General features: G+C 46.4%; 1 protein-coding gene across 1 annotated transcript in view; it reads left to right on the forward strand.

Moving 5' to 3' along the window:
* The window catches only part of C7 (complement C7), a 582,400-nt gene that overhangs the window by 131,474 nt on the left and 437,615 nt on the right, over positions 1–13,311 (forward strand). The gene's annotated exons all lie outside the window — the stretch shown is intronic.

The raw sequence follows: 13,311 nt of genomic DNA on the forward strand, positions 1-13,311 counted from the left end.
CGGCACAGGCTAATGTTCTCAAATTCTAAGTGCGGCTAGATGCAAACATTCACAATCCTATCTGGATACGGCGCAGGCTAGTGTTCTCAAATTCTAAGTGTGGCACATGCTAACATTCAAGTTCCATCTAAGTGCTTATATTGTTAGTGTGATATATGGTTCCGTCTAAGTGTGGCACATACTAACATTCAAGTTCCATCTAAGTGTGGCAGATGCTAACATTCACAATCCTATCTAGATACGGCTCAGGCTAGTTTTCTCAAATTCTAAGTGTGGCACATGCTAAAATTCACAATCCTATCTGGATACGGCACAGGCTAATGTTCTCAAATTCTAAGTGCGGCTAGATGCAAACATTCACAATCCTATCTGGATACGGCGCAGGCTAGTGTTCTCAAATTCTAAGTGTGGCACATGCTAACATTCAAGTTCCATCTAAGTGTGGCAGATGCTAACATTCACAATCCTATCTAGATACGGCTCAGGCTAGTTTTCTCAAATTCTAAGTGTGGCACATGCTAACATTCACAATCCTATCTGGATACGGCACATGCTAGTGTTCTTAAATTCTAAGTGTGGCTAGATGCAATCCTATTCACAATCCTATCAAGATATGGCGCAGGCTAGTGTTCTCAAATTCTAAGTGTTGCACATGCTAACATTCAAGTTCCATCTAAGTGTGGCAGATGCTACCATTCACAATCCTATCTAGATACGGCTCAGGCTAGTTTTCTCAAATTCTAAGTGTGGCACATGCTAACATTCATAATCCTATCTATATACGGCTCAAGCTAGTGTTCTCAAATTCTAAGTGTGGCACACATGCTAACATTCATAATCCTATCTATATACGGCGCAGGCTAGTGTTCTCAAATTCTAAGTGTTGCACATATTAACATTCAAGTTCCATCTAAGTGTGGCACATGCTAACATTCACAATCCTATCTGGATACGGCGCAGGCTAGTGTACTCAAATTCTAAGTGCGGCTAGATGCGATCCTATTCACAATCCTATCTAGATACGGCGCAGGCTAGTGTTCTCAAATTCTAAGTGTTGCACATGCTAACATTCAAGTTCCATCTAAATGTGGCAGATGCTACCATTCACAATCCTATCTAGATACGGCTCAGGCTAGTTTTCTCAAATTCTAAGTGTGGCACATGCTAACATTCACAATCCTATCTGGATACGGCACAGGCTAGGGTTCTTGAATTCTAAGTGTGGCTAGATGCAGTCCTATTCACAATCCTATCAAGATATGGCGCAGGCTAGTGTTCTCAAATTCTAAGTGTTGCACATGCTAACATTCAAGTTCCATCTAAGTGTGGCAGATGCTACCATTCACAATCCTATCTAGATACGGCTCAGGCTAGTTTTCTCAAATTCTAAGTGTGGCACATGCTAACATTCATAATCCTATCTATATACGGCGCAGGCTAGTGTTCTCAAATTCTAAGTGTTGCACATATTAACATTCAAGTTCCATCTTAGTGTGGCACATGCTAACATTCACAATCCTATCTAGATACAGAGCAGGCTAGTGTTCTCAAATTCTAAGTGTTGCACATGCTAACATTCAAGTTCCATCTAAGTGTGGCAGATGCTAACATTCACAATCCTATCTAGATACGGCTCAGGCTAGTGTTCTCAAATTCTACGTGTGGCACATGCTAACATTCACCATCCTAATTGGATACGGCGCAGGCTAGTGTACTCAAATTCTAAGTGCGGCTAGATGCGATCCTATTCACAATCCTATCTAGATACGGCGCAGGCTAGTGTTCTCAAATTCTAAGTGTTGCACATGCTAACATTCAAGTTCCATCTAAGTGTGGCAGATGCTACTATTCACAATCCTATCTAGATACGGCTCAGGCTAGTTTTCTCAAATTCTAAGTGTGGCACATGCTAACATTCAAGTTCCATCTAAGTGTGGCAGATGCTAACATTCACAATCCTATCTAGATGCGGCTCAGGCTAGTGTTTTCAAATTCTAAGTGTGGCACATGCTAATATTCACAATCCTATCTGGATACGGCACAGGCTAATGTTCTCAAATTCTAAGTGTGGCACATGCAAACATTCACAATCCTATCTGGATACGGCGCAGGCTAGTGTTCTCAAATTCTAAGTGTGGCACATGCTAACATTCAAGTTCCATCTAAGTGTGGCAGATGCTAACATTCACAATCCTATCTAGATACGGCTCAGGCTAGTGTTCTCAAATTCTAAGTGTGGCACATGCTAACATTCACCATCCTATCTGGATACGGCGCAGGCTAGTGTACTCAAATTCTAAGTGCGGCTAGATGCGATCCTATTCACAATCCTATCTAGATACGGCGCAGGCTAGTGTTCTCAAATTCTAAGTGTTGCACATGCTAACATTCAAGTTCCATCTAAGTGTGGCAGATGCTACCATTCACAATCCTATCTAGATACGGCTCAGGCTAGTTTTCTCAAATTCTAAGTGTGGCACATGCTAACATACATAATCCTATCTATATACGGCTCAAGCTAGTGTTCTCAAATTCTAAGTGTGGCACACATGCTAACATTCATAATCCTATCTATATACGGCGCAGGCTAGTGTTCTCAAATTCTAAGTGTTGCACACATTAACATTCAAGTTCCATCTAAGTGTGGCACATGCTAACATTCACAATCCTATCTAGATACGGAGCAGGCTAGTGTTCTCAAATTCTAAGTGTTGCACATGCTAACATTCAAGTTCCATCTAAGTGTGGCAGATGCTACCATTCACAATCCTATCTAGATACGGCTCAGGCTAGTTTTCTCAAATTCTAAGTGTGGCACATGCTAACATTCACAATCCTATCTGGATACGGCACAGGCCAGTGTTCTTAAATTCTAAATGTGGCTAGATGCAATCCTATTCACAATCCTATCTAGATATGGCGCAGGCTAGTGTTCTCAAATTCTAAATGTTGCACATGCTAACATTCAAGTTCCATCTAAGCTTGGCAGATGCTACCATTCACAATCCTATCTAGATACGGCTCAGGCTAGTTTTCTCAAATTCTAAGTGTGGCACATGCTAACATTCATAATCCTATCTATATACGGCTCAAGCTAGTGTTCTCAAATTCTAAGTGTGGCACACATGTTAACATTCATAATCCTATCTATATACGTTGCAGGCTAGTGTTCTCAAATTCTAAGTGTTGCACATATTAACATTCAAGTTCCATCTAAGAGTGGCACATGCTAACATTCACAATCCTATCTAGATACGGAGCAGGCTAGTGTTATCAAATTCTAAGTGTTGCACATGCTAACATTCAAGTTCCATCTAAGTGTGGCAGATGCTAACATTCACAATCCTATCTAGATACGGCTCAGGCTAGTGTTCTCAAATTCTACGTGTGGCACATGCTAACATTCACCATCCTAACTGGATACGGCGCAGGTTAGTGTACTCAAATTCTAAGTGCGACTAGATGCGATCCTATTCACAATCCTATCTAGATACGGCGCAGGCTAGTGTTCTCAAATTCTAAGTGTTGCACATGCTAACATTCAAGTTCCATCTAAGTGTGGCAGATGCTACCATTCACTATCCTATCTAGATACGGCTCAGGCTAGATTTCTCAAATTCTAAGTGTGGCACATGCTAACATTCACAATCCTATCTGGATACGGCGCAGGCTAGTGTTCTTAAATTCTAAGTGTGGCTAGATGCAATCCTATTCACAATCCTATCTAGATATGGTGCAGGCTAGTGTTCTCAAATTCTAAGTGTTGCACATGCTAACATTCAAGTTCCATCTAAGTGTGGCAGATGCTACTATTCACAATCCTATCTAGATACGGCTCAGGCTAGTTTTCTCAAATTCTAAGTGTTGCACTTGCTAACATTCATAATCCTATCTATATACGGCTCAAGCTAGTGTTCTCAAATTCTAAGTGTGGCACACATGCTAACATTCATAATTCTATCTATATACAGTGCAGGCTAGTGTTCTCAAATTCTAAGTGTTGCACATATTAACATTCAAGTTCCATCTAAGTGTGGCACATGCTAACATTCACAATCCTATTTAGATACGGAGCAGGCTAGTGTTCTCAAATTCTAAGTGTTGCGCATGCTAACATTCAAGTTCCATCTAAGTGTGGCAGATGCTACCATTCACAATCTTATCTAGATACGGCTCAGGCTAGTTTTCTCAAATTCTAAGTGTGGCACATGCTAACATTCACAATCCTATCTGGATACGGTGCAGGTTAGTGTTCTTAAATTCTAAGTGTGGCTAGATGCAATCCTATTCACAAACCTATCTAGATATGGCGCAGGCTAGTGTTCTCAAATTGTAAGTGTTACACATGCTAACATTGAAGTTCCATCTAAGTGTGGCAGATGCTACCATTCACAATCATATCTAGATAGGGCTCAGGCTAGTTTTCTCAAATTCTAAGTGTGGCACATGCTAACATTCATAATCCTATCTATATACTGCTCAAGTTAGTATTCTCAAATTCTAAGTGTGGCACACATGCTAACATTCATAATCCTATCTATATACGGCGCAGGCTAGTGTTCTCAAATTCTAAGTGTTGCACATGCTAACATTCAAGTTCCATCTAAGTGTGGCACATGCTAACATTCACAATCCTATCTAGATACGGCGCAGGCTAGTGTTCTCAAATTCATAGTGTTGCACATGCTAACATTCAAGTTCCATCTAAGTGTGGCAGATGCTAACATTCACAATCCTATCTGGATACAGCGTAGGCTAGTGTTCTCAGTTTCCTCCAGCTGTGACACTTATTAACATTGATTAGTATGATAGGATGCATAGCAAGGCAACATTTTCGATACTGTGATGGAGAGATTTGAGTTGGTGGTCACAAACCTTTCAAAGTATGCATGGGTTAAGTCTTTGGCAGTCTATGGTATGGAAATGTAAGGTAGAGTGGCAGTTTTTTTTGGTTTAGAGTAATTGCTCTACACCCCGCCCATGCCCCACTTACAGTTTTGTTAGTGTCTGGTAACTTCTGGCTTCTCAGGCTTCCCCTGCGGACACCTGCAGACACATCTTGGAGCCGCCAATGAAGGAGCCGCCTTTGGCCTTGTGGCCCTTAGCCGCTGGGCTGCTCCCAGGCAGAGGGCTGCCCTGGGAGGGTCAGTTATGGCCTTCTGGTAGACCAATCAGGGCAGGTGGGGGGGCGGTTCGGGAGGCGGAGGGGCTCTCGCCGGGAAGGGGGAGCGTTTTGGGGGAAGCAGGCTGGCTATGGCCTCAGATGGCCTCGGGGCACGGGTGTTTAAGACCCCAAGGCCTAAAGATGGCGGAAAGATCTCTAGGCTCTCGGGTACACACTCACCTGGCTCCGGATGGAAGTGGAGCAGGCGAGGCCCCAGCTGGTCGGTAGACCAGGAAGCAAAATGCGGCTCCTCCATTCAGGGCGGGGAGGCGGTTCGGGAGGCGGAGGGGCTCTCGCCGGGAAGGGGGAGCGGGTTGGGGGATGAAGGCTGGCTATCGCCTCAGATGGCCTGGGGGCCCGGGTGTTTAAGACCCCAAGGCCTAAAGATGGCAGAAAGTGCTCTAGGCTCTCGGGGACACACTCACCTGGCTCCGGATGGAAGTGGAGCAGGCGAGGTCCCAGCTGGTCGGTAGACCAGGAAGCAAAATGCGGCTCCTCCAATCAGGGTGGGGGGGGGGTGGTTCGGGAGGCGGAGGGGCTCTCGCTGGGAAGGGGGAGCGGGTTGGGGGAAGCAGTCAGGCTATGGCCTCAGATGGCCTGGGGGCACGGGTGTTTAAGACCCCAAGGCCTAAAGATGGCGGAAAGAGCTCTAGGCTCTCGGGGGCACACTCACCTGGTTCCGGATGGAAGTGGAGCAGGCGAGGTCCCCGCTGGTCGGTAGACCCGCAAGCAAAATACGGCTCCTCCAATCAGGGCGAAGGGGCGGTTCGGGAGGTGGAGGGGCTCTCGCTGGGTAGGGGGAGCGGGTTGGGGAAGCAGGCAGGCTATGGCCTCAGATGGCGTGGGGGCACGGGTGTTTAAGACCCCAAGGCCTAAAGATGGCGGAAAGAGCTCTAGGCTCTCGGGGGCACACTCACCTGGCTACTGATGGAAGTGGAGCAGGCGAGGTCCCCGCTGATCGGTAGACCAGGAAGCAAAATGTGGCTCCTCCAATCAGGGCAGGGGGCGGTTCGGGAGGCGGAGGGGCTCTCGCTGGGAAGGGGGAGCGGGTTGGGGGAAGCAGGCAAGCTATTGCCTCAGATAGCCTGGGGGCACGGGTGTTTAAGATCCCAAGGCCTAAAGATGGCGAAAAGAGCTCTAGGCTCTCGGGGCACACTCACCTGGCTCCGGATGGAAGTGGAGCAGGCGAGGTCCCCACTGGTCAGTAGACCAGGAAGCAAAATGCGGCTCCTCCAATCATGGCGGGGGACAGTTCGGGAGGCCGAGGGGCTCTCGCCGGGAAGGGGGAGCGGGTTGGGGGAAGCAGGCAAGCTATTGCCTCAGATATCCTGGGGGCACGGGTTTTTAAGACCCCAAGGCCTAAAGATGGCGGATAGAGCTCTAGGCTCTCGGGGGCACACTCACCTGGCTCCGGATGGAAATGGAGAAGGCCAGGGCCCTGCTGGTCGGTAGACCCGGAAGCAAAATACGGCTCCTTCAATCAGGGTGGGGGGGGTGATTCGGGAGGCGGAGGGGCTCTCGCCGGGAAGGGGGAGCGGGTTAGGGGAAGCAGGCAGGCTATGGCCTCAGATGGCCTGGGGGCACGGGTGTTTAAGACCCCAAGGCCTAAAGATGGCAGAAAGGCTCTAGGCTCTCGGGGGCAACCTCACCTGGCTACAGATGGAAGTGGAGCAGGCGAGGTCCCCACTGGTCGGTAGACCAGGAAGCAAAATGTGGCTCCTCCAATCAGGGCGGGGGGCGGTTCGGGAGGCGGAGGGCCTCTTGCCGGGAAGGGGGAGCAGGTTGGGGGAAGCAGCCAGGCTATTGCCTCAGATGGCCTGGGGGCACGGGTGTTTAAGACCCCAAGGCCTAAAGATGGCGGAAAGAGCTCTAGGCTCTCAGGGGCACACTCACCTGGCTCCGGATGGAAGTGGAGCAGGCGAGGTCCCCGCTGGTCGGTAGACCAGGAAGCAAAATGCGGCTCCTCCAATCAGGTCGGGGGGGGCTCTTTTCAGGAGGCGGAGGGGCTCTCGCCGGGAAGCGGGAGCGGGTTGGTGGAAGTAGGCAGGCTATGTCCTCAGATGGCCTGGGGGCACGGGTGTTTAAGATCCCAAGGCCTAAACATGGCGGAAAGAGCTCTAGGCTCTCAGGGGCACACTCACTTATAGCTCTCTTTTGAACGAAGATAATTGACCGCCACTTTGAAGAAGAATGATTGACTGCAACGTCATAATGTTCGTGTGATGAAATAACTACTCCTCTGCAGTAGTAAAGGGGTTAGTAGTGGCTAAACTACCTGCTCAGCCCTCACACTACCACAAAACAACAGTGATCCCAATCATAAAGGTGATGCAGGCATATGAAGAGATATACCTCATTCGCCTTTTGTGGTAGCATGGGCTTTGAACAAGCTAGTGATGACAATAGCAACCCAAATATCAGTAGTACAAAGCCTGGTAAAGGAATATCCAATAAAGGTCCAAACAAATACATATATATGCTTATGCACTTAAGTAGCTGGAAAACTCTAACAAAAACCCACCCCAGTGGAGAAATACGGACAATGCAGAACATCTATGTAAATGAACTTTGGGTCCTGTAGCAGGGATGAAGAGGAAACAAACATGCAACAGTGTCACTCTGTAGAAGGATATGTCTTTGTAAAAGGTGCAAAAGGGCGGCTTATCAGTCACTGTGGTTACAAAGGTGGACCATGGTCCTCTCAAAAGTGCCTTAATCTGTTCTTGGTGGTTCGACAGAATAGAACTGGGACTCTAGGTGCTTTTCTTCAAACCGTGTTTGAGTGCAGGGAGTCGTGTTGATCCAGGCAGTGAGATGACAACAAATTGGGGCTTGGTGTGGTTCAATGCAGTTCAAAGAGTCTATCGGGTTGGGATCAATGGTTTAGCTGGTTAATAAGCTAGGTACTGATGGTTTGAGGTGGCAAGGGTTTGAGTCCCTGCCCAGGTGGGACCAGTTCAAAGATCCTGGTGGTTTGAGGTGCTGTTAGAAGAAGCAGCATATCAAACACTTCTGCAGTGGTGATCTTCTGTTTGTTACAAAGTGGTGATGAGCATGGTTGGTGAGATGTAACATTGTACTGGTTGAAAGGATGTTACCAGCAGTTCAAGGTTCGATAAGCAATGCCAAACGCAGCACTGCAGGGATTACATGATTCAAAGACTACAAACTCGCTCAAATTTGGTTTGGCGATTGTTTGAAATGTAGAAAAGAGAAGTCAAGCTGCTTTGGGATTCTCATGGTGCTGCGAGTCCCAATCTAAGGTCTCTTGGACAAGGTGAGTTCATTTTCTCATCACTCTCAATCCAGTGAATTTAGCTGGCACCTGCAGGGGTCCTTCAACTCCAGCGAAGACTTGGTTCTAGTGCAATTCGCTGAGTGCAAGCCTTGTTCCAACAGCACGTCACTCCCAGAGTTATGTGAGACCCGTTATGGGAAAGAAATCGACTCTACCTTGGAATTACTCTTTCTTCTCCTCACAACTGGAGGACTTTGGAATGGACTGCACTCCCAATAGAGATCTAACAAATTCTTCTGGTTTTCTTAAAAGTCCAAAATGAATCAAGGAAGTAGTGGGAGACACCTCCCTTATAAAGATAGACTGGCGCTGGGTGATAGGTACACAACACTTATCTGCTTGGTATTAGGTAACCCACCTTTTGGTATAGGTCTGTACTACACACTGTAGAGCTGTAGCAATTAAATTCACAAATACAAGTAGGAAAGACACACTTACACTCAAGGTTTCAGTTATAAATAATGATTAATTTATTTAACATCAGTTTTTTAAATAAGCATTCTTTAAAAAGGGCAGCATATGTAACAATCATATATACTTTAAAATACTTTTCCAGAGTCAGCACAACGCTAGTAGATACTCTTTAGAGATGCTTTTTACACACTTCCTACACTTCCTACACCTGTAGGTGACTTCATTCAAAAGGACAGTAATGGCATTTATATATCACTACTACACTTTGCAGATTCTGAGGTTTGCAGAAAGGAAAGGTTAAAGGAAGGTTCTCAGGGCATGTCAGTATACATAAATCTTCCAATGAAGTCTCGACAAAACCTTTCCCAGCAATAATAGGTTAAACCAAGTTATCACCTTTGAGGGACCGAAAATATCAAAGTCAATGGACTAGAAGAGTATGCAGGGAGCCAGGACAGCTAAAGTTAATTGGAGCACAGTCTATGGAGCTGAGGCTCTTCTTAGATACAAAGTCTTGCACAAAGTTATAGAGTTTTTGTAGAAAATCACTGCAGGGTCACAAGCTGTTTCATTTGCGGAAAGTAGAGTTGAAATCAACACCAACAAAAAAAGCCACTGCAAGTCTCAACTGATATGAGCAAAGCTAAAGACACTGAGGTAAGTACCCCGAGTCTGAACAGCACCCCTGGTTAGAAGAAGAGTGGTCCAGCTGGTTTCTGTCTGGCTTCAGCGATGCAGAACCTGAGCCTCAGTGGTGGGGACAAGAGGGAGGACGCCTGGAAGACTCCTGCGTCACCAATTTGGAGGTCGGCGGCAGCTACAAGCTCTTTTCGGATTCCTGCATACTCACTGAACTGAGTCAAAACGTATATCCTGGGAGTTATGAATTAAATATTGTTTGCTAACACATTTTGAATTTTCAGCGCTCGATAAACAACACCACTGTATATCTTTTATACCGGTTGGACTTCCTTCACTCCTTGAGTCCTGCACTCTGGTGAGGGGACTCGAGCTCTGGTCGTCCTGCTTCTGGAGGGTCCTTAGGTGACTCCTGGCCAGATTGAAGATGTTGCACTCGACCATTGATTTCTCGACCCCTGACACTTGGTACCTGCAGCAGCAAAGAGGTACAGCCAGTTGGAGAAGATGTTCCAGTGGAGTTCGTCTCAGGGTTAGTTGGTCCCACTAACCCAAGGGAAGAAGTCGTCCCTTCCGGAGCGGCTCTTGTGGATCAGAAAAAGGAGTTTCATCATAGCAGCAGGGCTTCACCTGGCAATTCAAAGGTCCAGAAGGATGCAGGAAGCTTCATTCACAGTTTCCCCTCTAAACACACTGGAGCCAGATGCGGGTTTCAGTACTGAAGCCTGCCAAAGGCAAAACAAACAAAGGGCTCACACCTGGCTTGACACACAGAATAAACCCCCGAAAAGACCTAACAAACAGAAAATGGCAAAAAAGAACATGGGGCCATGTTGACAAAATGGTCACCCATGGGTGCTATACTGTATCAGAGGATTCAGCCTGCAGTAGAAAAGCACAATCGTAGGAATGTTAAACCACTGCCACCAGCCATTTAAAGTAGTGAGGGTAACATAACATTTTTTACATGAGTAGGTAGGGTAAGGGGCTACTAGGTAACCCCCCAGCACTCTACATAAGATGGTGTGTGCTGGACCCACAAATGGAAAAGGTAAGTAATGTCCATTTCACTTTACTATTCATTGGAACAGTAGTACACACAAGAAAAGGTATTTAAACCTTATGAGAAATGTAAAGGATTTCTCTGTGACACTGCACTGAAGGTGCTGTGTGTCGCCATACAAAAAGTAGATGCCTATGGAGTTTGTCAGACTCCAAAAACAAAGGAAAACACATAATCCAAATCAGGTCAAGACACAGGAAAGAGTGAGAAAAAGGGCTCACTCACTCCAGGGTTAAAATGAAAAAGTCCTTAAGACCAGCAAATGTTACGCTCACCTGGTATCCACAGGGAAGCCACCCAGCCCTGGTTGGATGATTTGCACTCTCGAGCCCTCTCCCGGTCCCTTGGTAAGGCCTCTGGTTAAAGATGGGTCTGCAATATAGGAGAGCTGGATTCAATACAAGATTGTCTTTATGTTTTCCCACCTCCCTTGGCCTCAACTCCTTCCTCCCCCATGGGCCCTCTCCTCACCTTAATATTGTAAAAGGTGGATTCTCCATCCTGCTCCTCATGACAGGGGCGTGTAGATGTGGGGGGTGAGCAGCGACCAAGTTACTTCACTGGTGCAAGCCCCCCTCTGGGAATCCAGACCTGCTGCGACTCCGTAGGTTTGCTGCTTTATAGTCTTTGTATGCAGTTCTTATGTTCCTCTTAGTTCGAATAATAATGTCTTGCTTCTTTCCTTTTAAGTATGGAAAGGTATTTTGGTGTTGTCATGCAGTTTGAAGATGAGCATGGGCCGGTAGGCGAAAGCGCGGTGTGCACGATGCTGTCCGGTGAGTAATGCGCGATGTGCGGCACTGTTTCGCCTGTTATATTGCTAACCTGTGTCTTTTCTCTCCTTGCGGGTTGCGATGTTCCTCACCGAGCGCCGTAATGTTCCAGCAATGATACTGACCAGGAGATGATTACCCAGGTAAGAATTTTGTGGCTTTCTTCATTCGGGAGGAAACGTGAGTAAACGCTTACTAATGCTGTCTTTCTTTCTCCTCTTTCCAGGTTATGGTATTCGAGGATGCATGCGGTACCGGATGATGGAGTTCGTACCTTCAGGTGAGTGGAACTGAAGTCGGCAATGGATTGAAGACAGGCTACTGTTCCAGGTAAGTTTCGTAGTGTTCTTTCTTTCTCTGCAGATCCTTGGTTTCAGGTAAACTGGCATCAAAGAACTGGACACGGTGAGCGTTATGCGGCCCACAGCAGAATAAACCAAAGCATGTTCTGCTGTTTAGGTGTGGTTTAAATAGTCTCAGGTAAAGTAGTCCAGGTAAAATAGTCCCAGGCCTGCCACACCCAAAGTAGTCCAGGTAAAGAATCCCAGGCCTGCCACACCCAAAAGACTAGACCGCATAGCTCAGTTCCTTGTAACTGAGCTATGTGTGTGCCTCCATGTTGGCTGAATCCCCCCAAGTTAAATATTCCCAAGTAAATAGTCCCATTCTACTGTTGGTCTTCATGATGGTTATGAGCCTGGCGCCGAAGGCGACAGGCCTGACTCCAAGAGAGTCTTGGATGAGGTTTTAAGGCCTTTGACCTGGCCCTAACTGGAAGGCTGACTTGCCAGTGAGGGCCAAGGGCAAGGGTCATGACAGCACTCCCCCACAAGGCCCCTCTCACTGTGGCACTTCTGTCTGGTCCTGGTTTGGCTGAGTAATTCTGATGGAACTTTTTAATTAAGCGAGGTCCATGGACATATTCACTAGGTTCCCATGATCTGTCTTGTGGGCCGTATCCCTTCCAATCAACTAAGTAGTATAGTTTGGATCTGGTGTATTTTGAGTCTAGGATATCCTTTACTTCAAACTCTGGTTCTCCGTCAACTAATACTGGTTTTGGTGGTGTTGTAACCCGAGTACCGGGTTGTACCGGTTTCAGGACTGATACGTGAAACACAGGATGAATCTGCATAGTGGGTGGTAGGGCTAATTTAACTGCCACTAGATTTATTATGGATTCAATAGAATAAGGTCCCAGATATCGGGGACGAAAGGTCAGAGTCCCTTTTCTGGGCACATATTTTGATGCTAACCAGACCTTGTCTCCAATTTGATAGTCGGGGGCTTTACTACGATGTTGGACAGCACATTTCTTTTGTCTGTTCTTGGCTTGGAGTAAATGTTCTAGTACTTCTTTGAAGGCCTGGGAAATAGTCGTATGTAGAGCTTCAACCACTGGAATTTCCAAAGGGGTTGGGAGATCCAATTCTGAAGTACATGGATGTCTACCATATATAGCGTAGAAAGGGGTTTGTCCAGTGCTGGTGTGTAATGACTTATTATAGGCATATTCAGCTATCCATAACAAGTCCTTCCAATTTCTTTCCACTTGATGTGACATGCAACGTAAGTATTGCTCGAGGGTTTGGTTTATTCTTTCTGTTTGGCCATCTGTTTGAGGATGGTGACTTGTGGATAGTCGAATGTCATTTTGGGCCATTGAACAGCATTTCCTCCAGAAGTTGGATACAAACTGACTACCTCGATCTGAGATCAAGACCGATGGAAAGCCATGTAGCCGTATGATTTCCTCCAGGAATATTTTTGCTAAATTGGATGCATTTGGAAGACCCTTAAAAGGAATAAAGTGTGCCATTTTAGAGAACAAGTCTACAACTACTAAGATGGTGTTGAATCCTTGACTGGGAGGTAGATCTGTAATGAAATCAAGGGACAGTGTGTGCCATGGTGCAGGAGGAATTTCCAATGGTTGGAGAAGACCAGCTGGTTTCTGCTT

The sequence above is a fragment of the Ambystoma mexicanum genome, chromosome 6p, assembly GCF_040938575.1.
Source record: "Ambystoma mexicanum isolate Mex_15411 chromosome 6p, UKY_AmexF1_1, whole genome shotgun sequence".
Taxonomy (NCBI): domain Eukaryota; kingdom Metazoa; phylum Chordata; class Amphibia; order Caudata; family Ambystomatidae; genus Ambystoma; species Ambystoma mexicanum.